This window comes from Magallana gigas, chromosome 3, assembly GCF_963853765.1.
Source record: "Magallana gigas chromosome 3, xbMagGiga1.1, whole genome shotgun sequence".
In the NCBI taxonomy this organism is placed as follows: Eukaryota; Metazoa; Mollusca; class Bivalvia; order Ostreida; family Ostreidae; genus Magallana; species Magallana gigas.
In genome coordinates this window covers 47,679,134-47,706,475 of record NC_088855.1, presented here as the reverse complement: position 1 = coordinate 47,706,475, position 27,342 = coordinate 47,679,134, and the positions used below count along the sequence as shown (strand labels likewise).

Genomic DNA, 27,342 nt, shown 5'->3' with positions numbered 1-27,342 from the left:
TGGCCAAACCCTAGTTCACATTTCCAGCAAGATGTTTTAGGATACATAAACCAAGGAATATGTTCTTGAATGACATGTCTTCTTACATGAGTAAACCTTGAACTACATACAGGACACTTTTTTCCCTTTTTACCTAGTGTAGAACCTTTTATACGGTCTGGGAGACAATCTTCTTCATAATCTGGTTCAAAGTGACTCTCCTCTAAATCAGACATTTCTAAAAGAATTGTAATTTTTATTTACAATAATGTAACTTAACACTACCGTAGTTTATTTATATAAAATTTAAGCGTGCAAAAAGAAAGCGTAATGCCTTTTTAAAAAAATATAATTCAGATAAAAACAAATAATTCATGGAATATGTTATTCACATGCAGAGATATTAATTTAATCTTGTACGAAATCCGCCAAGTATTTGGGTCTCTGTCTTGTTCTTTTTCCTCTTGTTATATCCTGATTTGTTCTATCTGCAGAATTAGAGTCTGAAGTAGCACTCTGATGATGCATCATCAAAAACCAAATTCATGATATTCTTCAAATTCTTAGAACAAGCAGGTCTAGATCAAACAGTAGAGAAAATACAAGAATGTTTAGATCTCCTTCTAGCAGTCCTAGAAAACAAGCTTGTTTTAAGTGTGACCAAGAAGGGCACTTTGCGAGAGAATGCCCTATCAGTAAAAGTAGTAGTTTACCATTTCAGTCTAAGAATAGGTCACCGTCACCTCAGACAAAGCCTTTAAACTTCAACCGGTTGAAGAATGGCCTACATCTCCAACCGGTTGAAGTTTAAATGCTTTGTTTTCTAGGACTGCTAGAAGGAGATCTAAACATTCTTGTATTTTCTCTACTGTTTGATCTAGACCTGTTTGTTCTAAGAACTTGAAGAATATCATGAATATTGTTTTTCATTTCCCTATTATCTTCTTCTATTCTTTTGACCCTTGATTCTAATTTGGAGAGTCTTGTCTGATCTGTGAATTGATTTGATGCTTGTTTTGTATTGTAAACAGCCCTAACTTTGCTTATGTTTTCATCATCATCCTCACTCTCAGAACTCTCAAACTTCACCCTTCTTGTCTCATACTTTCTCACACCTAGTATTAGTTTTTAGTTTGTGACTGCAGTTTTCATGTATTGTGTTGCCATATTTAGTGCAAGTGGGTTCTTGTCCTTGGCAATGAGGGCAGCTTGTTTGTTGTAACAACCTCTCAAGAACGCATCTATGGCTACGGTTTGGCGGCAGTCTTCTGGTGTGTCTGGGTATCCATCAGTGGTCATCTCCAGAACTTTGTCTGCAAACTCTTCAACTGTCTCCTCAGAACCTTGTTTGACATCTTGCAGTTGTCCTCTGATAATGTAGGGAAGGTCTTTTTTCCTAAACCGTTCATCAAGTTTTGCACTCAGCTTTTTGAAACTTTTCTGGTCTGAAATTGGTATAGAGCTGAAATATTTCAAAGCTTTGTCTCTGAGGCATTCAATCAATTTTTCCAGCTTTTGTTCTTCGGACCATTTATACCTGGATGAATTGTGGTTGAACTGTGTGAAGAAAGGTTTCCAGTCATTTTTTCCGTCAAATGTTGACATCTTTGGGGGACTAGGACCCTTTGACTGAAGCGTATCTGCACATCCAGTTGGGTTTGTTGATGATTTCCAATACACCACATGTGGTGCCAGCTTGTCGACTTCCCTGTTGATCTTTTCATCTTCGAGTTGTTTTAGCTTATTTTCTAACTGTTGCATTTTGTTTATCCACTTACTGTCTTGGTCAACTAGTCTTTGCTTCATGAGTGCAAGTTCATCGTCCTTAACAGTCATTGTTTTTCTAATTGTCTTTTCATAATGAGATTTTGTGTTTTCTAATTTTGTTTGAAATTTTTGTTGTAATTTATTCAGTCGTTCTTGATGTTGTAATGTCAAAGTCTTTTCTAAAGAATCTAATTGTTTTTGTCTAGCAGTAATGTCTTTTTCAGATTGTGCAATTTGAATGTCCCTTCTTTCTATGTCTTTTACTTGTCTGAGAATTTCTGCTTGTAACTTAGATACCTGACCTGACAGATCTTCAACATTCAAGTTTGTTTTTTCTTGTTGTTTCACTCTCTCTCTGAAAACTATCACACCCTCACTCACAAGGGGATCCAAGATTGTGCTTGGAATTGTTGACATTGTTTTTAGGTTTTCTAATGACAATGAGCCCTTCTCTTCTCTCAACTTAGCAATACCCCAACCCTTTTCTCTCCATTGTTTGGAATTGATTTTAATTCTGCCAAATTGGCATTGTTTATGTCTACAGGGTTTGAACTACTCGCCATCTTAATTGATTAATGAACCAATAAAGACAGAAGAAACAGACGTGTTGTTGACTTCTCTATCAGAAAATCCGACAGAAAAATCTCGAGTGAATTTTGTTTTTTAATTTGTTATCAGAAAATCCGACAACAAAATATGTAATTTGTAAGAAAAAGATACGAAATGAAAGAAAACCCCAAATGACATAAATCAAAACAAATATTTTAATTGATAACAACTTACGAATTCACAAAGAAAAAAAATATTTGGCGCGAAATCCAAAAACACAAATTACACTTCACCGATCGAATAATCCTGCCGACAACGCCAATGTTGTGAAGTGATATTTGTAATTGGATTTATTTATTCGTTAGTATTAAACGTGACAAGTGGTGAGGGGTAACTTAAAGTTACTACCCACCTGAGTTGTGTCTTGAATAGCCTTGCCGACCGGGGGACGTCTTTACTATTCCAGGTTCTGTTCACAACTGAGGAATGATCAATCAGCTGATCGGATTGCCGAACCCGATCTTAATTACATATACTACATTTGCAATGTAGCTATAAGCAAGACCCCCTGACCCCGTTCTACTTTTTCATTTCTTCCTTCTACTTTAATTTTTAGAGACAACCCTGGACGTCTAAGTTTAAATCAATAATATTTTTTTCTGTTTGTTTTGTTTATACCCGAGACAAGCGCCAACCAGCGGAAGCACGCGCACCTAGGCCCAACTGACCACTCGGAACTCCTCGGATGTCTCGCGCACTCGACATTAACCTCGGACGTCATGCGATGGCATCCATAGCACGCTTTGAATGTTGGGAAAGGAACTACTTTTAACCTAGTTTCGGTTTCACTTTTACTTTTACCGAAGTCATTCCATTAAGTTCCTGTTTGCTATGTGCGTCTTCTGCCAGAAGGCTGCACTCATTTACAAAACAAAGGGCAAAAAATGAGAACTACCAAAACACAGAGGAGGATTTCTTAGGTAATATTTGAATTATGAATTGAACAGGTCCAGAATATTGAGAATAATATCTTAATTTAGCTGATAACTTGAATTAGACATAAAGCTTTTTAAGCTATTGATAATTGCTAGATAAAACTACATATATAAAAAGCTATAGTAGTTAGGTTATTTAAGTTATATAGCTAAATCAAGAGATAGTACTGGACGTGTTGAATAGATATTGATTATTGTAGCTGGCTTGGTCATCGAATCAAAGAAATAAACTGCATTTATTTAAGGCAAAATCTTTTTATTTAGAAATTACACCCCCATGAAGGAGCCCATATTCTTCGTTTTAACGTTAACAAACTGATATAATTAAACGCTTAAGAGACTCCCTAAATCTTTTGGTATGAATACTTACGCCCTTATATAACCTTAATTACATGAATACAAAGAAAATAAACAGCATTAATCAAATGACAAATCTTTTTATTAAGAAATTACATCCCCATGAAGGAACCCATATTCTTCATTTTAACGTTAAACAAGTGAAAAGTTGACTAAGTTCAAAAGCTGGTATTTTTTTAATAAATTATCAGAAATCAAAATCCTAGCAATATGCACACCTCTGATATACCCTATGTACAATTGATCTGCAAAAGAACAACTTCCTATCTTGAAACCTGTAGGAGGAGTTATACATACAATGAGGGTACCCTATATGCAATATTTTGCCAAAAAATGACTAAGTTCAAAAGCTGGTATTTTTTTCATAAATTATTGGAAATCAAAATCCTAGCAATATGCACACCTCTGATATATGTACAATTGATCTGCAAAACAACAACTTCTTGTCTTGAAAACTAGGAGGAGTTATCCGTACAATGAGGGTACCCTTTTGGCAGCCGCCCGCCCGCCATTTTCACCATTTTAATAATTGGAAAACCCGGTTAAAAATCAATATCGTTAACCACTAAGTAAACCCCCTTAATCTTAATAGATCAGTATTTATATCCTAAGTTACATTGATACAAAGAAGTAATGACCATTAGTTTAGAGGATAATCGTATTATTTTGAACTTACACCCCCTGTAGGAAAGCCATTGTTATGAATTTATCATTTAAAAATCTATATTCTTAATCACTTTGCTTTGGTATTTTTATCTTTTAATCCTCTCTTTTATCTTGATTTATATCATGAGTAGTTACCTGAAAGTAGAAACAGGATGAAATTTAATGCATTTAGCTATAAGTTCAGCATCCACCCCTTCAGGTACACTACTGAGATGGTTTTCTCCATATGCTGAAGGATTATCAGCTAAATAACCTTTAAACCGTTTATTTTTTGTTTTTAAGTAGTACAGTTCCATGACTTTGCACGAGGGTTCGATTCCCTCCCTAGGCATTATGGAACAGAAAGCTGGTGCAAAGCGGGCAGATAGCCTAGTGGCCCCGCATAGTCAGAGCTGTAATTATAATCATGATAGAATAAATTGATTCAAAAACATTTAAAGTGCTTCTTAGAGAAAATGACACAAATAGAAGAATTGTTGAGCTTGATAAAAGTTAACCATTAGATTGTACATGTATTCTTTTTTTCTGTTGATAGTAGGAATTAAACCCACTCCTTTTCCTGGTTGATAACATAAAATGTGCTCAAATACATCATATCAGCTTTATTGATGATTACGAAATCTAATTCAGAGAGAAAGAGAGAGAGATCTTTGTTTGTAAGTGGTACAGTTCAATGACTATGTACGAGGGTTCGATTCCCTCCCTAGGCATAATGGAACAAGCTGGTGCAAAGCTGGCAGATAGCCTAGTGGCCCCGCATAGTCAGAGCTGTATACATAATGATAAAATTAATTGCTTCTAAAACATTCAAAGTGCTACTTAGAGAAAATGACACAGATAGCTATAAGAACAAGTGTTTTGTTTGATAAAAGTTAACCATTAGATTGTACATGTATCACCTATTTTCTGTTGATAGTGGGAATTGAACCCACTCCTTTTCCTGGGGGGTAACGGGAAATGTGCTCGAATACACCATATCAGCTTTATTGGTGATTATGTAATCTAATTAAGAGAGAGAGAGAGAGAGAGATCTTTGTAAGTAGTTCAGTTCGATGACTTTGTACGAGGGTTCGATTCCCTCCCTAATAGATATTGATTATTGTAGCTGGCTTGGTCATCGAATCGAATCAAATCTTTGATACTGATGAAGATTTTTTTTCAATGTTGGTTCTTCAACATAAGAACTGTAAACTATACAACTTTTTTTAGTAATTACATAACAACCATACATTAATTTTATATATTCACTAATCAATGTCAGTAAATAATCAAAATAAGTATCTGAGACTTGATTCGATTTGATGACCAGCTACATAAGAACTTGTTCTCCTGACCAAGTCACTAAGTGTTACGATTCGTTTATTGTTCTCGTCAAACCATGTGCACAGAGATGCTGGGCGGAAGTTACATAATACACTAAGTTTTACCCGACCCAAAAATAGAAAAAATTGCCCATCCAGAATTAATTACACGAAATCAATCATACATGCAATAGACAAATTGCAAATAAAGGTTATTTAAACATTTGAAGTTTTAAAGAAATTATAACATTTACAATTATTAATTGTTCAGTATAAACTTGACAACTGCTAAAGCTTAAAAGTCAAATTATTGAAAAATATAGCTTCACCCGAGTGCGACTTTTAGTAGTTATGCCCAATTAAATTAAAAGTATGATTGAGTAGCTAAAAAAAACAAAACCTACTTTAGGTAGGTAAATAAAGCTATGTAGGTAAATCAAGCTATGCAGCTAAATCTTGTGATTGATCTGGACCTGCATATATTTGAGATAACTTGAATAAACTATGAATAAATATCTTTTATGCGTGAAGGTTTTTCTGTAGATCGTCTCAGGTATAATAATAACTATCGATATAGAAATTTATTAGGCTAATGTAAACTTGATAACTTTGGTTCATTGTACAACCAGTCTCTGGTACTAATCAACACCTACCTTTTGACCGCATCGAAGGTTTTAACACCTGTTCCTTCAATATTAATATAACAGGCATTTATACCAAGTTTTGATAGCGATCGAACTTGATCCTGCATGATAGAATTTAAAGGCGTGACTATCAAACTAATCATGGGTTGCTGTTGGCCGAGTTTCCTCTGAAACAGGAAGGGAAGGAGCTGAAATATAATACTTTTACCAAACCCAGTGGGTAAAACTGCCATTGTATCATGCCCCTCGTATAATGATTTTAATGTCTGTATCTGTTTTTTCTTCAGTTCGAAGTTGATATTTACACATTCTTTTGCAAACTCCAGCGCTTCATCAAAATCACATTGTATACTGGATGCAGCCATCTTTACTCGTAAAACAACTGAGTAAAAAGGCAGTTTCCGGCGGAGAAATGCATCGATTCGATGCATATTCCTACACCAATCACATCCAAGGTTTGTATGGAGCGTAGCGGAATCAGCCGAGGATTGCCGATTGCCAACTGACGCCAAAAAGAACCCAAAACAGTAGTTTTATACCCAAAGCAGGACATAATGATAATGACGACCATGCTCAACATTACATCTCCAGGGCCCACAACTCCAGGCATCGCAACTCTAGGCCCCACAGCTGATAGGTTAATGTTCTTTACCTGTACTTGATCTAAATTTGAACTGCTTACTTTCACTTTGGTTTCAAAGAAGTGAAGCGGAAGATTGATAACTCGTATACAAAGTTGATTATGACATTGATTTAATGAAATAATAATTTGTAATAGTATTAATGGTTTGGAAAGGCACATGCATTTTTTATTTGTTATTTTACAGAAGTGTGCAATCTATGATAAACAATTTTAGTTTTGAACGAATTTTGTCATAATGTATGCCCCCCTCCTTTACAATAGTGTAATTTTATCTTAAGTTTTTGCTTAAAAATTTGACCAATTAATATGACATTGCATTTGTTTTAATCTTTTACAATGAGGCATATTTGTGCAAAGGTTGAGGAAATTCTATTGGAAGGTTTTTTTTTTAATTTACTAGAAAATTGAAATGAAGTGCACACACACATACACATACACTCATACATACGAACACACACACGCACGGTAGCGATGCTATATCCCCTTCGCAACAAGTTGCGCGAGGGGATAATTAAAGGTGAATTTCTCAGTCTAGGCTTGTTTCTGGTTCTAATTTACAAACAACATCCACTTTGGCCATGGATACACAGGGCAACATCATAGCACAACCCAAACAGTCAAACAAAATTATGTCAATCGAAACATTGTCAGATGCATTTTTGATTTCTGCATATATGCATGACATCCTCTAAGGTGCTCAACAATCTATTGGTTGGGCAACGTATTATGAACAATTTCGGTTGAAAGAAAACAGCATACAACCCTTCTCAAAATTGAGACATAGTAGACAATGAGCTTTGGTTATTATACATGACTCTTACTCTGTACAAACCTGAAAACAACCCTAAACCCAAATGATTTGATTAAAATCTTAAGGGAAATTGTTTCAAGCCTTATTGTGTGTATGCACATATGTACCTTAAATGCAACAATACCCATCCATCCATGCCATGTATTAATGCTAATCCATCACATGTCCATCAAACCACTCCTTTCGAGCACCCAACGCAATCCGCAGCAGTTTCCCCCAACATTCAGACCCCAGATCCAAGCTCACCAACCACGGGCCAGAAATGCTCACAAACCTCCAAGACATTAGAGTCAGTATCCAGATAGTGTCTCAGCAAATATTTTACAAGATGGTTTCAAACATGGGTTAAGATTTTAATATTCAGGGCCATGCGCTCAAATTTTCTCGAAAATTTTTTTTTCAGCTTCTGACCAAGAAGATGTAATTTTGGACTAAATACACAATGAGGTTAAGGCAGGTCGCATGTCTGGACCATACTTTACCCCACCCATGCCTAATTTACATGTATCTCCTATAGGGGTAGTGCCCAAAGCAGATGGGGGATTGCGTATGATAACCCATTTATCCTCCCCTCTATCCGCTAGTATTAATGACCACATAGATCCACAATTCACTTCAGTTACTTATACATCATCTGACACTGTTGTCCAGACCATAAGCACATTTGGGCAAGGTGTTCTCATTGCAAGGCCGCCATTAAGAATTATTTTGCCTAATACCAATATATCAAGGCGACTTCGAAATTAATGGGGCTTACTGCCTTGACAGATGTCTGCCTTTTGGGTGTTCAATATCGTGCAAACTCTTTTTCTACCGTCTTAAAATGGGTTGTTAAATTTTAAAACACAAATCTATACAGTGTACCACTACTTAGATGATTTCATATTTGCTGGGCAGATCAATTCAGAGAATTGTTTGACACTTATGCAGAGTTTTCAGGACATTTGCTTAGAACTAGGGGTACTCTTGAATCAAAACAAAACAAAGGCCTACCACCAACGTTTAATTCCTTGGTTTAGAAATTGAAATTTTAGAAATGGAAGTTTGATTTCCAGCTTATAAAGTTCAAGAACTTAAACTGTATTGGGCTACGAAGAAAAAAATCCAGCTTTAACGGTTAGAAACCTTCGTTGACAAGCTCATTTTTTATTTAGAAAAGGTAATCAAAGAGGGCGTGCATTAAATAGGTTTTACAATGCCATGTCTAGGGCACGCTTACCCCATCACAATATTAGAATTACAAAATCTATACTCTACGACATGTCTACATTGCTTCAACTTTTAGACACTTAAATGGTGTTTACTTCCCAGATAGTGAATGGGATTCACTAGATATCTTACAACTCTAAACAGATAGCGCATGTTCAGGCTGGCTGTGGCAGTTTCTTCAGGGGCAGAGGGTTCATTTGGAGGGTAATCGGGTTCAAAATTCCAGAATATAAACTTGCAAATCCGAATTTGCAATCATGTTGGTATGTAAGCCTGAGTGTGAATGTGCGTTATTCTGATCGTGAAACATGAAACGCGAGCGCACACACTTTAAGATTTGACTTAATTCCTTCGTATGATGCACATTTTGCGGCTTGATTGTTTTCGCTAGTTAATACAACCTTCAACTTTGCACATTTTCAATTCGTAGTTTCTGCATTTAAGTCCTCATTCTCAGAAACTGCATTGATGGCATGTTTCAAATCGACAAATGAAAAGTCTACAAGTTTGACATGACTTTATGACAAAAGCTTGCTGCGGGGAAAGGCATGTCTTGATCGTCGGAATTGGACCAAAATAAACATTGTATTCAGTTTAACTGTTATATACCTCTATTTTCTTTGGATCGAACACATTATTTTTAGAAACAAATTTGAGGCCTGATTATACTGGACCAAACAAGAAGAGGCGTGACGAATGGGCTAGTCTGTAATATAATTCACAAGATATTATACGATACGGGTTAACTTTTACTTCTAAAAAATCCTAATATCTTATTCTCTAAAATAATTAGACGTGCATGTTATTAAAACTGCAAAATATTGGTTGAATACGTTCTATTTCTAGAAATGAGACCGAGCAAGAAATTTCCAATGGGGGTGAATATATCCTGAGCGGCATTGGGTTTGGAGACCGCCTTGAGGCCCAATGTGGCTCAATCGCTTCTGAATTCTAAGAATTTTGAGAATATTTTAAGAATATTCCTCAATTAGTTAGAATTTAACAACTTGCAAAGAAATTTGGTAATTTAAATTTAATTTTTTGATAATTTCAATTTGAATTGGTAGATTTTTAATTATAAAAGATAGAATTATATTATAGAATATAAACTGTATTGATAATTACAGAAGTTGTTTTATTGAAAACGGTACATCTTCTCAAGTGGCTGTAAAGCTGTATAGCTCTACGGATAATTTTGATGAACCAACTTCACTAAGTGAATCTGTATTGAATCGACATTCAGGACGCCATATTTATATACCGTATTCAAAACAATATTATATAAATAGTGCCTGTTTGGGAGGTTAACTGTTGAAATTGACAACCCGAGACAACCATTGTCAACAGACGCGAAGCGAAGGTTGACAATGGTTTTCGAGGGGTGTCAATTTCAACAGTTACCCTACCAAACAGGCACTATTTATTTTATTATACTGAATGTCTTAACTTTAAAGAAAATTTTACTGCTTTTATATAGAAATGAGGAGAATTCTACGACGAACCGTACGCGCATAATTTACGCGCAGGTAACAATTCGTTGTGTTACCCGTTGCCATGTGTGTTGCTAACGCTGAGGGTAATAGAACGGATTACCAACTGCGTCTTAACCAATCAGATTTCAGTATTTAACATGAAAGTATAATAATGCCAATTGTCACCTTTTTCTATATATTACCGACAAAATGGAGTATTTTTCAAAATAATTTATATACATTTTAATTTCACGACAGGTAACTTTATCTTTAGATTTTGATATTTTTAAAAGAGAGGAGGTGTTGCTACTCGTGTCTCATATTAATCAAAATCTTTAATTTGATCAGCCGACCGACCCCGTGTGAATTTTCTCATTCGGGAGGAGGAGGAGGGACTCTTTTACTAACGGTAAAGGTGTTTTAGGTGTTACATATATTTATATAATTTCTTTATTCAGCCGCGCTCTATCATTTAATTAACAATTAGTAACATGATAATCAAAATGCGTGTATAATTAATACATATGTATGTACATTTAAAGAGACATGGCATGCACAACTGGTCATGTTTTTTTGAAATATCGAGTTTTTACACGATTTTGATTTTTTGAAAAATTACAGTGTTCAAAAGTAAATAATTTGAATAGAACTATATTTTTCAGCGCAATAGTGAAAAGACTACCTGACTACAGTGTTATATCTTGAAAAGATAGTAAGCTCTAAACAAGTATGTTGATAACTTGAAATTATATCTCTTTTCTTAGTGTTTCAATCACACTAACTATTTTTAGACAGCAATCATTCAAATCAATGTCCAAAACAACTTGGTTTAATGTTTACATGTAAAATCTTACAGATATAAAAGAATATCAATGTCGATCGAATTCTTTTGATCTAACGTACACATAGTTCAAAATTTATTTTTCCGAAAAACCGTACTTCCTAAAAATTTTGTTATCCAGAGATATTCTGATGATATCTGCTAGTTTGTTTTGTATATTTCGGCGATTACGGCATGCTTTTCCTGCAGCTCTCCTTTCCTATCATGTTCATATATGGTCATGTCAAAATTCAAACAAATTTGAAGACTTAACATTTGTCGATTTGTAGCATGTCAGCTATGTTATTTCAGAAAATGTAGATACAAATGCAGAGACTAGAGATGGAAAACGTCCACTATCGTGACGGGTACATGTAAATAACAAACATCATTTTACAGCTGCAAATGTGCATCTGAAGGAAGAATTAGATTGGAGGCCTGCGGATAGCTGAAAAAAAAATTGGATGGACGACCTGGGAGATACAGTGCCATACATTGAAAAAATTGTGTATTTATAGCGCAGAGAAACGTGTGTTAGTTTTGGGCGGATTGGCCTTATTTATATTTATTTCCATCCATAGGTTCACGTCTCCTCGCCACTTTTATGCCCAACACCCCAATATTGCGGGACATAACATTCCTCGAACCACATGGTACCTATTGAATTGGCCTATATCGTATAAGGGATTACATTTAAACAAGAATAGAATTCCTGGGTCCCCCGCCGGTCAAGCAGTATACTAGTATACTGTATATGAAATTGCAATATTTTCAAACATTCAGGGCTGTTCCAGAATTAAATGTGTGGGGAGGTTGGGAGGAACATTTTTTTACCCCCACCACCCATTTTTCCTGTCGCAAATATATCCAAAATACTTCAATCTAAAAGAACTTGACCAAATTATTAGTGGTATAAACATTTGCTATAAATTTAATGAAAATCCGTCAAAATTTGTAGGCATGAGAGCTCCTACAAGGTCACAAAGTCCCATAACTCCAACAAAAAGTATCGACCAATGCTGATTTTCGAACTTGACCAAGGTAATAGTGGTATAAACATTTGGTATAAATTTAATGAAAATCCGTCAAAATTTGTAGGCATGAGAGCGCTTACAAAATCGTGTGACGGACGGAAACACGGACGGACGCCCAGCATTTCTATGTCCCGCTCCGCGTTGCCGCGGGGGACAAAAACCCGTCAACACTAGGCAAGCGCAGTAGGCATTAACGCTTTTGAGACAATCCGTCACTTCCAAAAATTACAAAATGTTTGGCCTCCACCCGACACCCAAATTGCCAGATTTATAGCTTTTTTGGTCTCCGTGGTTAGAGATGCTCCACAGCTCAGTCCTACATAGCACCTATCTTTTTTACACCATTTTATCACAAGAAAGCTCCTTCAGAGTATGTAAAGAACATTGCCTAATAAAGATTCACGGTTGCCCAATACATAAGAGCTACTAAACACAATTATTTCGACATTGCAAACAGTATACAACACGATATTTAAGGCAAAGCTGTTACCCGCTGCCTCCATCTTAAGATTTCATGCCCTGCTGCGCATAGGTGAAATCACAGTCTAAAGGCAACACAACCGTAAGTGTTATTAAGTTTCATGACATATCACTGTAAGAAATACACTAAAAAGGATGTGTCATGTGCATACAATTCTGTATACATTTATATCAGCGTATATACGAGTTTTATATGCACTTTTCCAGTGATTCTATATAAATCTGGAAAAACACAGAAAATATTTAGAAAGTCGCCAAGTGGATCAGTGCTCTTGTTTCAATCTCAAGTGTTATTAGAATAGGTCAAAACTTATTCGACGAAAATAATTCGTTCATATATTAGTTTTATATAACAATTGTTATTTATAAACATTCACACGATGCATTTATTGTTAATGTAAATAAAACCCTTATATAATGTTAGTAGGTTTTAATGGAATTGTGAAAAGTTGAAAAATATCCATCATTTACATATGTGTCTTTATACAATAACGATCTGTCTTGTAATTTTAAAGGTGTTCAAAGCACATATACATGTTGTTTGATTGAAATGTTTGTACAAAGGGCTTTTATGACCTTGAAGCTTTTATCCGCCCTCTTTCCTCACGTATGCTTTCAATTGCTCTTCGCTAATCATGATACTTTTTTGGAACAAAATTGATAGATGAAATTTAAATGCAGTACACCGTTTTGGGTTTCCGAGTAATGATATTTCTTCTTTTTGTGAAATGTTCGAAATTGTTTTTCAATTCGTTTGAAATTTTTCTGTACCTTTTTATATGTATGATGGAGAAGGCTTTGTGTTTTAGTTAAACGAAACAGTTTCTATAGCAATTAGTTTAACCTGAAACAGTAATCTGGCTAGACTTTAAAATTCTTTTTTTTTTTTTGTAGTTTGATGTTTATTAAATTATGCATGAAGTACCAGATAATTATAATTCTACCTCCCTCGCATATTCGAGGCAATCGTGAATATTTTACCAAGAATTTGGCATGATATAAAAATATAAGGTGTCTAAACAGTTTATTTTATTATAACATTTTCTACATCAATACATACCGCACCTACAATATTTTGGAAATTAAATATAAAATTTTCAGAGGCTCCTGAAGTAAAAATAAGTACACAGTAACTTATGTATCATTTAATACCATGTTCTAGGAAAGTGTTTGAATATTGTTTGATTTTTCAGCCTTAGATTAATGGTTAAAAGAATAATACGTCATGCAAGAAATTTCAGCAACATATCTGGTGTAGAAAAACACTTTTATAGCATAAATACACGGTTGATATTGCAAACGTCAGATAAATGTCGCATGTATTTTGCAAGATATTAAAGTAATACTATTAATAAAAATGTCAGACCTACAAACTAGATATCCGTTAGTAATATAATTCCATTTAGGTCCCTTTCTCCGGGTAAAATGACGAAAAAATGTGAAAAAATCTTGAAGAGTTTGCAATTATTCGATTCAACTGTTTATGGTGTATTTAGTAAGAATATTAACTAAAAGTGATGGAAACGGACCCATGACAAATTATTTTCCAGAAATTAGAATCATACTGACTGTGTCATTTGCAGTCGCATTAGATGTGTACTATAAATATAAATGTATCAAGACGATTAAGAAGAACAATTATTCATCGAACGATTATCTTAAAAAACAGAATTAGTCCTTTATTACATATATAACGTTTTCCAAATATATGTGCATAAAGTTACGCAAATCAAAAAAAAATCTTGAAACTGCGATCTGTCTAAGAACAATTTTTAGCATGATAAATCAATTGAAAAAAAAAAGACGTTCGCGAGAAACCAAACCAAACATTCGGGAAAACCCAAAGTGTTTCCATATATCCAACTATTTAAATGAGAAGGTTTCCGCTGACTCTTTATGATGCACAAAACGAACAATAGTTTGTAAGATGACGTTCTACACAAGCTTGGAAGTGATGCTGTGTCTGGTGGTTTTAATGTATGTTGGTGTTCTCCAAACAGGTAAAATAATACTTAAAACTTATTTTATTAATTTTAACTTTATACTTAAAATATAATAATTACAAAAACCTGTACAACAACATGCCAACAAAGTAAAGTCGTAATCTGTTATCAAATCCCTTATTTGATATCAGTTTTCATCTTTAAAGGGGCATGGTCACGACTTTGGTCAAATATTTTTTTTTCGATTTAAATATTTACAATGCTTCAGTAAGGCATTTTTAATAGACAACCAAAATTTGAGAGTCATTCGGTGAGTTATTATCTAGTTACAGAGCTTATAATTCTTCGCTATGTAAACAAAACTTTTGTTTACATTTTGAATGTTAAAGTGAAAATTCCAGTTTTAGACCTAAAATGAATGTGTTAATCGTTAGGAACTGTTTATTTATGCTTAAAATGAATGATCAGATTTACAAACCAGCCCCAAAAAGATTTTTTACTGGTATATTGAATCTATGTAAACAAAAGTTTTGTTTACATGACAAAGAATTGTAAGCCCTGTATCTTGCTTAAAACTCAACGACTGGCACCCAAATTTTATTTGATCATTAGAAAGGCATTCCTAAAGCATTGCAAATAATAAAAACAGAAAAATAAAATTTGACCAAAATCGTGACCATGCCCCTTTAAACGACTTGGGACAATTTCTTTCATATGTGTATTTTGATTTGTCTCTGTGATGAACCAATGCAAAACGAAATGAGAAAGCGGGTTTTCAACGACAAAATGATAGATACAATCTTAAAATGATGTATTAATTGATATATGATATTTATAGATTTCCACGTTCAGAAACTTGTAAAATAAATGCCAGGCTTTAACAAAATGATCGATCCCACTTTATCTAGATTTGATATTAGTATTTAAACCAGAATAAAACACTCATTTTGCAAATATATGACCACTTATAATATGTTATCAAATGAAATCATTTTTTTAGTTCTTCGAATGACATTTTTCTGGTTTTAATTTGAAAGTGGCATTACCAAATGCGTATTACTTGTGTTGCGGATGTTTTGGACAACCTCCAGATTGCCTTCCTGACTGGGATCCCAAATGTAAAAACATAGTCTTTGGATGATGTAAGTAATCACTGCCGTAAATCTAGTATCTTTTAATTAAAAACAGTAATTTATGTTTAAAGAAAATACTAAACGCTTTATTGTTTAATAGTATCACGATTTGAATTGCAATGATTAGATTATTTTGTTAAATTGATTTAAGAGGTCAGCTTTGCATGAAAGATGAAAACGTTGGGTTTTTTTTAAATAAAACTTTTATTATTATTTTCATATTTTTTTTTTTAGTTGATCCATCACTGAAGTATCGATAACATCTTTTCAAGAAAAAAAACTTCCTTTATTTTGGAATGTTAAAGAAATAGAAAAATGTATAACGTCAATTAAGATGTTTGTTTCTAACTATTTCGCGAAATAAATCCTATTCAAATCATTTTGTTTCGTTTAAAATTCTAAGGAACTATGTAATTTTTGTATGCAATACTAGCTTCCTTCAAAGTCCAAATGAAACACTGATTGAAAACACCAAAGAAAACACGGCTGGTATTATTTACGTAAACATGGTGTAGGGCTCTGAGGTGTAGCACCAGCTGATGACGACCAAAAAATAATATTACTAGGTAATGTATATTTAATATTGTAGCACTTTGTAAAATTTATCTTTGGCAGTTGTTCCTTGTTCCTTATCTTTATTATTTTGTAAACAGTTTTTGCGAAAATAGTGAGTTAAATAAAATTCATTGCTATTCAGAATAAGCAAAAGTCCCTGTCGTATTTGAACTCTAGACCCGATAATCAGTAAACCGAACTATACCTATTGCACTAGTTAGATAGAAACCAAATTTTCGTGTTAAAACAGCTTGATAATTGGTTAAAATTGCCATGTTGTGACGTAATAACAAAAAAAGTCGTGGGTGTCGAGGACTTTTAATAAAACTTAGTAATGTAATTACTATTAATAAAACGATGGTGATGGGAAAGCCGCTGGACCCAATTCCAATCAACCAAGAAACCGGATATATGTTAAATCAAGAATTTCAAAAAAAGATTATTGTTCGCCGTATTTCTCTTTTATCGCCAGACCTCTTTACACAAAGGCATCTGCCGTTATACATGCATATTTTTTTTTAAAAATAAAAGGTATATCCCATACGTTATAATACACAAGGTACACATATCTGTCAGCTTGGATTAGTTAATAGCTATTCAAAAAGAAACCCAAATTTACGCCTTAAACTTTAATAAAAAAAAATTGTGTCATCCCCTCCATCTCAGTTTGCTACCAAATCAACCAAGACAGCACCTTGCATTGGCAATTCATGATTTTCCCCCCATATTCTGCATACACTGCGTTCAGGGTGTGACAAATGACTATAGGTATCACGAAATGTACACCTTAACTGTAATCTGTGAATTGATATTCCCTGGACCGTGTTTTTGTGTTAATATTTCAATTAACCTTAATCTTCAGACCACGTATTTTCTTGTAATGTTTACTAGATCCTTTGGATTTGTGGTAGCTGTGTCTGTGTCTTTTGGTTTTATTGGACCATCAGTCTGAGAATTTAAATCTTTTTGAAGATTTCTCTTAAGCTTCTTGTATACATGTGCATCATACCAAGGGGGATACCCTCTCTCAATGTCATATCTCTCCGATTCTTTTTTCTTACACTTCTCTCGGAGTCATGAAATTGTGGAGTTATAGGTATCAAAAGCAATTTGAAACCCATTAACGTGCATCTCACCTGTACTTGATAGCACATTGTTAAGGTAAGAGAGCGCTTTAGTGAGCTTATGGACACAGCATTTTTATGAAGTGGGAAAATATCTGCCCTTTTGAATCTACCTACAATAATACTGGATTTGCACAGGATGTGTGCTTTCTCTTGGTTATTGGTGTGTCTGGGTTTTCTGTGTATTTTCCCTGACTGTTGGGTACCATTGTTTTTTTTCCTAGGGCCAAATATACCTTTGTCCAGGGGTTGCATTTGGTGGAACCAGGTCTGTTATTCTCTTTATTTACAAAATCTTGAACTAAATTCATTACATCAGCCGGTTGGAATCCCAAACCCCTCAGGGCCATTTCAGACAAGTGCATATACTCGGCAGTTGCATTTTCTTCTTCGTGAGATAGAAAGGGTAATGAATCTTTCCTAGCATTAATAGGTACACAACCACTTGCTCATCGTTCTATGTAGCTGTAGCTTAAAGCTTACATGAATTAATGAAAACATTTACTAGTAGTCGCCATAGTTCAACTGTCACTGGGTCATCATTCAGGCTGCAAAAAGATAAAACTACACAATGTTGTAAAATGTTTATAAAATTATAATGACTTAATTAAGGTGCCTCAAATTAGCAGAAAGTTACTTGATTATGATAGAAAGCATGATAGATAAGAAGTGTTTATATGTCAAAAAGGCGAAAAAATGTGCAATTTTAGATAAAAAATGATATTTTCAAAAATTTCATTCAGTTAACATGACAAAAAAGCCCCAGGTGGATTCGAACTTATGACCTGCGGTTCACAAGCCAGATACTTCAACCACTGAGCTATGGCGATGTACATCTGAATCGATTGATACAAACAGTTTAACAAAACATTCAAATCGCCATCTTGTGACATAGTGTCTCGGTGTAGTGAAGTACCTTAAAGCTGACATGAATTCATAAATACGCATTATTTCCCTTTATCTCAGACTACCGCCATATTAATTGTCGATTTCTATTGTTCTGTTCATCGCTACACAGCCCCTATATAAGGCCGAGAGCACAATTCACGGTTCACCGCATTCAGGTATTTCATGCACCCGAACACGTTACCTTTGAAGAAAAGACGTGTAAACACGCGTTTTGAACAAAAATAATATGACAACCACTGCACTGGCAAGAAATGTCCAATAAACGACGAAACAAGACAGACTAAAATCCAGGCACAGATACTTCCAAAATTCCTCGATAGCTGTAGACCGTTTTCCTGTGTATGTTATAATATCGCACATGCGCAAACCACACACTGTGGCAGATCGAGCAATGTCAATGATCGCATGGATTTTAGAAACGTTGTTTTAGAAACCAATGGAAACGATTTTACGTTTTTACTTTCTTGGATTTACTATCATTTATCTAGTATGTTTAATGTTGTGCCGCCGGGGTTTTCAAAAAGATGCAGACGTTATGCACTCTGTTTTAACGACAACCGTGTTCGATCTGCATGCGAAATAAGACAGCATAGCACTGTGTGTGCAAGATATTGCGGATAGATTGGAAATTCTTTCTAAGAATAAAGTATGTTACATATTTATTGATTGTGGCTGCCTTAAAGCTGACATGAATTCATAAAAGCATTTGGTCGCCATATTAGTTTCGATTGCTCCTTTACTGCTACTGGGGTATATATACCGCTTGAGAAAGATACGGTCGGTTGATTTCCGATCGAGGCATTCAGGTTGCACGGACTTCTAAATGCATGAACTACACATTGAAGTAAAATGTTTGTAATAAAGAATCAAAGAAATTACATTCAATAAAACACAAAATATTGTTTAAAACTCGAACAATAGCAAGCGATGTAATAATTATCAAACTAGATGTAGATGACTATGTAAAAAGTAGCATTTGCAATATTCCAAGACCTATCAATGGACGTAGATGGAATTCATGCCATTTGGTTCTGATGTTTTCACATCTTTTCTATGTTTTCTAACAACTAATAACGGATCTTTTTTGTAGACCTGACTAATATGAGAGTTTTGTCCTAGTCCTTCACAAATTGTTTAGAAGTAGTTTTGTTTCAATTACAATGTACCTTTTCAAAAAAATCAAAACAATTTTTTATTTATTTATTTACTAGTTGTAAATCCTTGTTTGTTTCCCTACAATTGTACAAATTAATATTAACCTACCAAGAAGTAAAGAACGTCTTGTGCACGCAGTCAGCGCGCAGAGCACGCCGTGGACGCGCGGTTTAAACTCCTAGCACGTCATGAGCGCTCGGCGGAGACTCAGCGAGAGCGCAGTTAATCGACAAGTAGAACTCCGTTGAAACGCAGCTACACGCCGTGGGAGCTCCGTAAGAACACCTCGGTCGCCGACAGGACGCCGTGACATATCCACTTGTAAAACTTTCAAATAAAACTATACATTTTTTCTGAATTTTCCTTGCGATCATACGGCGATTTCATGAATTTTACAACGCCGTGAACACGCCGTGGGATCGCAGCTTATGTGACAGAGCCTTTATGAAGATAACATGCAGTCCATAGCAGTCCTTATTCCAATAGGCATAGGTATGTATGTTCACATCCAATCAAATAAGTTTCAATCAATCTATAGTCTGTTCTTGCTTTTATCGCTCTTAGTTGATTTTCTCAAAAATACACCTTGTGTCTAAATGTACAAAATTTAAGACACCAATATGAGGCATCAGTTTCCCCTGGCAAACAAAATTATTCCCCCGAATACCCCTCTCCAATTACTAACAGTAACACCATGGTATTTTCATGTTATTTGCAATGCAAAAGCTCGCTTTTTTTTATTTAAGGCTAGCTGTATATTGAAGCACTAGGAAATAATTTCCCCCAAGAATTGTTTTTCGCCTTTTTGATTTGTATACCTCTGTTGCATCATGTTATATTTCATACCTATGTCGCTTTTCTGCTGCCAGTAAAATCTGTCTTTTAGCAATGATATGTCTATAAACTGTAACCATAGCTTTGTTAGTATCTTGTCCTGATCTGGGTTGATCCTGAAAGGCAGGTTCAATGTGCTCATTTTCAGTGATCCGTATGGCTGTTCTAAGTTTGTCATAATCACCAATGGTATCATACTTGTGTCCGGAAATTTCCTTTAGTTATTGCTTCAATTCAGTCTAAAACATGTTTCTCAACATCATTTCTTTTCGACTGATCAGCTAATCCCTTCTCAATGCTCTTAACTAAGATATCCTCCAGTCGACATCCCCATTTGATAACATTTTCCTCTGGTTGCTGATTAGCACTATGAAATTGAGCTTAAACGCCTTCCTTCTATTATAAGGTACCATAAACACTCTCTAGTTTGTCCATAAGGTCATAAATACTAGCTGAAGGTTCCAATCGCATGGCGACTCTTCCTGCTTCTCTTCTCAAAGATTTCTTAATGGCATTACATGTACCAATTACATCTGAAGGATATGTCTTGTCCATCATTAATGACCTTTTTGAACTATGGTGACGTGACATATTTTTTCCTTCCTTTCGATAATTGGAACAAACAGAACAAAATTAAAACTAATATTAAAAGTGCAACACATTTATTACGTTTTGGGTTACAATTAAAAATGAAATTGCGTCAATGAACCTTTTTTAGCATTCATACATGTATAAGTGATCCTAAAATCACAAATTTATATGAAAACTTTTTCGTAAAATAGATATAAGAAAGTCATTTCAAACCAGCCGCAGAAGTAAACTTTCTGTTGGTACATTCAATACTAATTCCTTTTACAGATCCCATAAACATTGGTCTCTTTAAACTTGGGAAGGCATACTCGAATATTTGCAAACTACAATAACACCCCCAAAAATCATAATCTCAATTCTAACATATAACAATAAAAGATTACACAAAACTGATATCAATGGCAAAATTATAAATATTTTATTAGCATTTTATTTCTATCTGAAATAAGGACCAATATCTAATGAATTTTTTTTTGTCAAAAATAAAGAAGGTTTAAAGAAGATACATAATTAATAATACATAGTTTAAAAAAAATCTAAACGTACTTAAGCATAAACACATTCTTTTCTCTTCGATCTTGGGATACAAACACAGGCCGGGGACACGTACATGTACTCGCACCACCAACAACATGCAGAAAAAGATAGATCTAAGAGTGCATAAAATACCCTAATAGATTCAGAAGGATGTTTACTTGATGCTTAGTTTATCAAAACCTTTTTTTAATTTTTAAAATGTAAATAAATAAACTAAACATTAGATTTGATAATAGCGAGCGCAGCTCGCCGGCGCGCAGCGCCGGCGAGCGAAGCGAGCTCTAAGAACCAGTGTGCGCGGGAAAAAGAATGAGCTAATCCTACAGTTCATCAAACAAAATTTTTTGTCTACGTCCCATAATGCTCTCTAATGTTTTCACCCGTGGTGCTATGCCAAAAATGGCCGACTTTTAACTCGTAATTTACGGTGACTTAAAGTTTGAAGACACGTTTTGGGTACCGCATATGCTTTGGCGAGACTCAAAAGATTTCTTACAAGCTTACATACCTCCGTATTGAGTCGAGAAACGTAAACAAAGACGAACAAAGTCATGAATGACGTCACAGTGCACTCGCGCTATATTTCCCGCGATAAATTTAGAGGTGGATCAAATCTGTAATGAATGTACTGGCTATTTCAGTATAGACTGCGATACCTGTCTCATTGACATATGATTTGTTTTTAATTTTTTTAATATAGAGATTTTATGTATATATACTAGCAAGAGCCATACTTTACTGTCATATCGATCCATTTTTAAGGTAATTGTTCATGCATGCATGTACAGTAGGCAGGTAAGTATATATATGGGTAGGAAGGAAATAAACAATAGGACATTTTGAATAAAATAAAAAGGAATAAAATGAAAAACAAACAGTTAAAAAAATTATGTAGATATTGCATATAGTCAGACCATCAAATTTAAAAGTGGGAAATTACACACCAACAAACAGACAAACAGGAACCGGTCTCTCTTTCTCTCTCTCTCTCTTCTCTCTCTCTCTCTCTCTCTCTCTCTCTCTCTCTCTCTCTCTCTCTCTCTCTCTCTCTCTCTCTCTCGGGGTAGGGGGTTGCGCTGTATGTATCATATAACCATTTAAATTATTACCTTTGGCATACTTATTGTAGAGCAATACTCTCTCAAAAATTCTTTGACGTTCGTTGATACCTAAATAAAACTATAAGTTGACAATGATGCAAGGTATGTGTAATTCTTGCTGCGCTCGCCAGAACGGTAGCACCGTAAAACATATTATTGTTTTTGGGTTTTATAAAATATTATATTTTTCGATATATTTCAGAAGACCACAAGGAAGACAAGTATGTTATTAACCCATAGATATCAAATTGAAGGATACTTTTTGAATAAAATGTACACCTACTAAGTGGTTTTTATTCCTTTCCCTATATTTTTGGGCATCAAAGTTAATGTAATCCTTAAAAAATACATTATCATGCAGGAAAATCTTGAACAAATAGTAAAAAATACCATCTGAACAGATAGATATAAATAAAACAAAGAATCATATTTTCCAAATTTGTATGTTTTTTACTTTTTTCACAGTTTCTTGGTATGATAAAACAAAACATTGTATAAGTTATACAATAATTAATATTTAGATGAATGCAGCAAAATACTATTACAAAGAGAAACATCGAGAAAATATAAATAAATTTTAAGACAAATAGAAATTAACAATAAATTTAATCTAATAGTGATTTTATCTACATTTGTGTTACATAAATGTCCCCACTTTTTAGCTCACCTGAGCTGAAAGCTCAAGTGAGCTTTTCTGATCACATTTTGTCTGTCTGTAAACTTTTCACATTTTCAACATCTTCTCCAGAACCTTTGGGCCAATTTCAACCAAACTTTGCACAAAGCACCTTTAGGCAAAGGGAATTCAAAGTTGTGAAAATTGAGGACCATGCCCTTTTTCAAGGGGAGATACATGTAATAGGGAATTTTTGAAAAATTTTGAGAAATTTTCAAAAATCTTCTTAATTTTTTACTCGGACATTTACCGGTCCAGGGCTCACGATGGGATTTTGCCTATGACAACAGCAGTATTGCAACAAGTCGAGAAACATTCTCACTAATCTTTTAAAATCTTATATCAAACGCATGCTGTTTACATCCTTAAATTCCGATAAAATTCCTTAAATACTCTCAAAACTGAACTTTTATTCTGCAGCCACATCAACTTCTTACCAGACCGGCCATTTTGATAGCTCATGTTAAAATCAATTTCATTGGTTAATATCCCTGATGGTCCAATCAGAATCAGTCTTTCTTGAAGTTTAAATTCTCAAATTTTAAAATGACTGGCCCTCTCAGAAGTCAATGTGGTTGCAGAATAAAAGTTCAGTTTTGAGAGTATTTAAGGAATTTTATCGGAGTTTTTGTATGTAAGTAGCGTGCGTTTGATGTAAGATTTTAAAAGATTAGTGCGAATGTTTCTCGACTTGTTGCAATACTGCTGTTGTCATAGGCAAAATCCCATCGTGAGCCCTGGACTGGTGAATGTCCGAGTAAAAATAAACTGTCGACTTCGAGACGTATATCTCCGCTATTTTAAGACCCATCAACTTGAAATTCGGCATGACTGTATCTCAAACTTTACTTTTCTAAAACATACATGCATATTGCGAGTGTTTTAAAAATTAATTGATTAATTAGGCCTTTGAAGCGAGCTGGTAGTTTTTTTTATTTGGGTCAGAGTTCGACCCCTTTCATTATTTATGGTGACATTGAAATTAATGTTAAAACGGGCTTGGCCCCTGTGATTCAGATGTTTCCCCTGGTTCCCAAACGCTGAATTTCCTTGGTAACGTTAGATTTTTAAAGCGCGAAGCATAGCTCAGCGCTTTATTGTCGTTAGACTTCTACTTCCGGTGCATCGAATAACTGCTCCCTATGAGCAGAAGTATACATCATTTAAACTGGTTAGGGAACCAGTTTCAGAGGTTTATGCACATAACTGCATAGGCTATTGTGATGTACGGGTTATTGTGAATTTAATGTACGGGGCTGCCATGCATTGATGAGGAAATATAGTGCGTATACAGAAGCTGAAATGTTATATACATATATCTGTTATATACATACAGAAGCCGGGTTAGCGCTTTTCAGTACTATCAGTACTTTGATTTTCTTTACTTTGATATGTGTATAAAATAAAAGATTTTTTTAATCAGCTGACTTGTTTTATCAATCAGGAAACGTACTAGTAAACATGTGTTAATAAGCTGAATTTAAGTAGTCTTTTTAATGATTGTTTAAGTATATTTTGTCGTTTTGCATTTACCATTTATAAGATATTAGAACCCAATAAATATTATATCTATGGAATAAACAATTTTCGATAAGTTTAAGGAATAACTTCGTACAATTAATTTAGTGATACGACACATTAAGCTAATAATAGTAAAACAGTCTATAACATTATTAGGGTTACGTGATAAGATGAAAAGACCAGTAGCTCTAGATGTTTTTCCTTCCTTACTTGTGGTATATTCATTTTCACATTTAAATATTTCTTTTTTCATCGTTTAACCCAAATATTGATACTACCAGTTAAGTAAGAAGTAATACAAGTAATCATTTATACATATTTTCTCGTTCTAAATATAGAACATTTATAATCATTAATTATCTGTTTAGCACAACATCACAAAATTCTGAACAAACAGAATATTCATAATTAGTGTAATGAAACTGGTTCTGAATACATGACAAGAAAGGTTCTAAGGAATTTAAGCATGCAATTAATAGATTTTAATTTTTTTTTAGAACAAAAGACCTTTTAATTCAGCAAATATTCATGGAATATATTAAACAAACAAAAACGCCGAAATGATAATGAATTTTAGACGATCAATTATTTGCGGATGAGGAGAAATTCGTTGGAAAACAAGCGTAATCGGGAAAACAACTAAAACTGTCCCAAAATTTGCAACTGCTGTCACATGCGTGTTAGAATAGTATTTAAAAACGTGAAAACAAATCTGAATATTGTTTAACGTCTGACAGGTGTAAACAAAATGTCAACATACAAGATGTTGTTGATACTGCTACAATGTTCAATTATATTTCTGGTTATTTGTGTTCTTCAATCGGGTAAGAAATGGCAATAAACGCCTTTTATTGCAATTTTATTTTATTTTTTTTAATATTAAGAAATATCTAACAGCTTAAGCTTTTTATATATCAGTTTTGTCTATAGATATTTAATATGGATACAATGTGTAGAAATGTTTCAATACTTTCTTAGATGGTATACTGATTTTCGACGAAATCTGTGGGTGTAAATGTCACAGACCAGACTGTGTTTGCTTCCCCCTGGATCACTGGATATGTCGGCCGTCATCTGAGCTTCCAGCATGAACGTTGTCAAAAGTGATCAATCATCTTTACTCCAATTCACCGTTAAAAGTCAACCACTTTATTTTAAATTTCTGAAAATTCGCAATTAATGGTTGTAATTCTGCAGATGAAATAATGTTATTTGTATAATACATTTAAAAAATTTAATTGTTTGTTTTTTCTCAACGAAAATACAGGAAGTTGTTCATGTGATTTGTCAATGTTTGAGTCGATCAAACAGAATTTTTGAACCAACGATTTCTGATTGTGGTAAACAAGTAAAAAAACTAATCACATGATTTTTAATATTAAGGATTTTACACAACGGCTTAAATACAAAAATAACTCTCGACGATAACATTGTAGTTTAAGCTATTTTGTTGTTGCCCCCCCCCCCCCCCCCCAACCAAAAAAAAATCAATTTCTTTATTTTTTGTGGCCAATCTTGGTATGAAATCATTGTATCCAAATGGAAAGTTTGAGTACTTTTTAGATTGCAAATTAGGCTCTGGAACGACGGTCTATACAGTGTATTATACGATCATATTATAAAGAAGCAAACGCCTTTCTTATGAAAATTACATCAAACACATTTAAGTGGCTACATATTTCATACATGGTATAGCCTATTGTTTGTAATATCATTTTAAAACGACTTATTATCTACGTACCTCTTAGAATTTGTTGTTTGTCATTATTTCATTATTACGACTAACTATCTCGTTTGTATGACCAATTTTCAAGTATGTACATCGTCGCATAATACTTCAATAGCTAGAGTGTAGGTTATACCACATCGTACATACTAATCTCATTTGTCAGACATATCAACTCGTACATAAGACACGACTTTGTAGAGCTCAACGACTTACATGTACAACCGGGTATTTTATACCGACATTAATATATTTACTTCGTACGCATGGCATATTATCTAGTGAGTATGGAATATTAATATTCGTACTTACTTAACTATTTATCATATCACACTTCTCGTCTTGTACGTAAGGCTTATAACCTAGTTTTATTAACAAATTATTTTGTTCGCACGCATCTCATAGTAAATACTTATTCGTTTGTCCGACTTAACAACTCGTAGGTAAGACTGAAAACTCGATGGTAAAACATATTTTTTGAAGGGTCCTTTTAAAAGAATTGATATAATTTATTAACCAAAGTGGAGTTTTTGTGCTTATTTATTCAAAATTATGTATCTACCGGTATTTTAAATCATCTCTCTTCAAGCGTTTGACAATGTAAGAATTGTATGTTATTCTTGGCATCAGTTGTTTTTTTCTTTTATTACATCTTCAGTTTGAAGTGTTTCTATTATATAAATGCTGCCAAAATCTGCGTCGACATTCCATTTTTATTTTTAAACAAAAATATTTTTCAAGTGTGTCTCAAGTATTTTTCTACATGAATGATTTAAGTACTACATTAATTTTACACAATTAAATTGACTTT

General features: G+C 34.1%; 2 long non-coding RNA genes across 2 annotated transcripts; both read left to right on the top strand.

Annotated features, from left to right (window-relative positions):
- The first annotated feature begins 14,568 nt into the window (after positions 1-14,568).
- On the top strand, positions 14,569-16,182 carry LOC105325049 (uncharacterized). Its single transcript, XR_899652.4, has 3 exons — positions 14,569-14,727; positions 15,708-15,812; positions 16,038-16,182. It is a non-coding gene; the product is annotated as an uncharacterized lncRNA (long non-coding RNA).
- Positions 16,183-25,488: 9,306 nt separating this feature from the next.
- On the top strand, positions 25,489-26,043 carry LOC117693047 (uncharacterized). Its single transcript, XR_004604283.2, has 2 exons — positions 25,489-25,629; positions 25,784-26,043. It is a non-coding gene; the product is annotated as an uncharacterized lncRNA (long non-coding RNA).
- Positions 26,044-27,342: the final 1,299 nt, after the last annotated feature.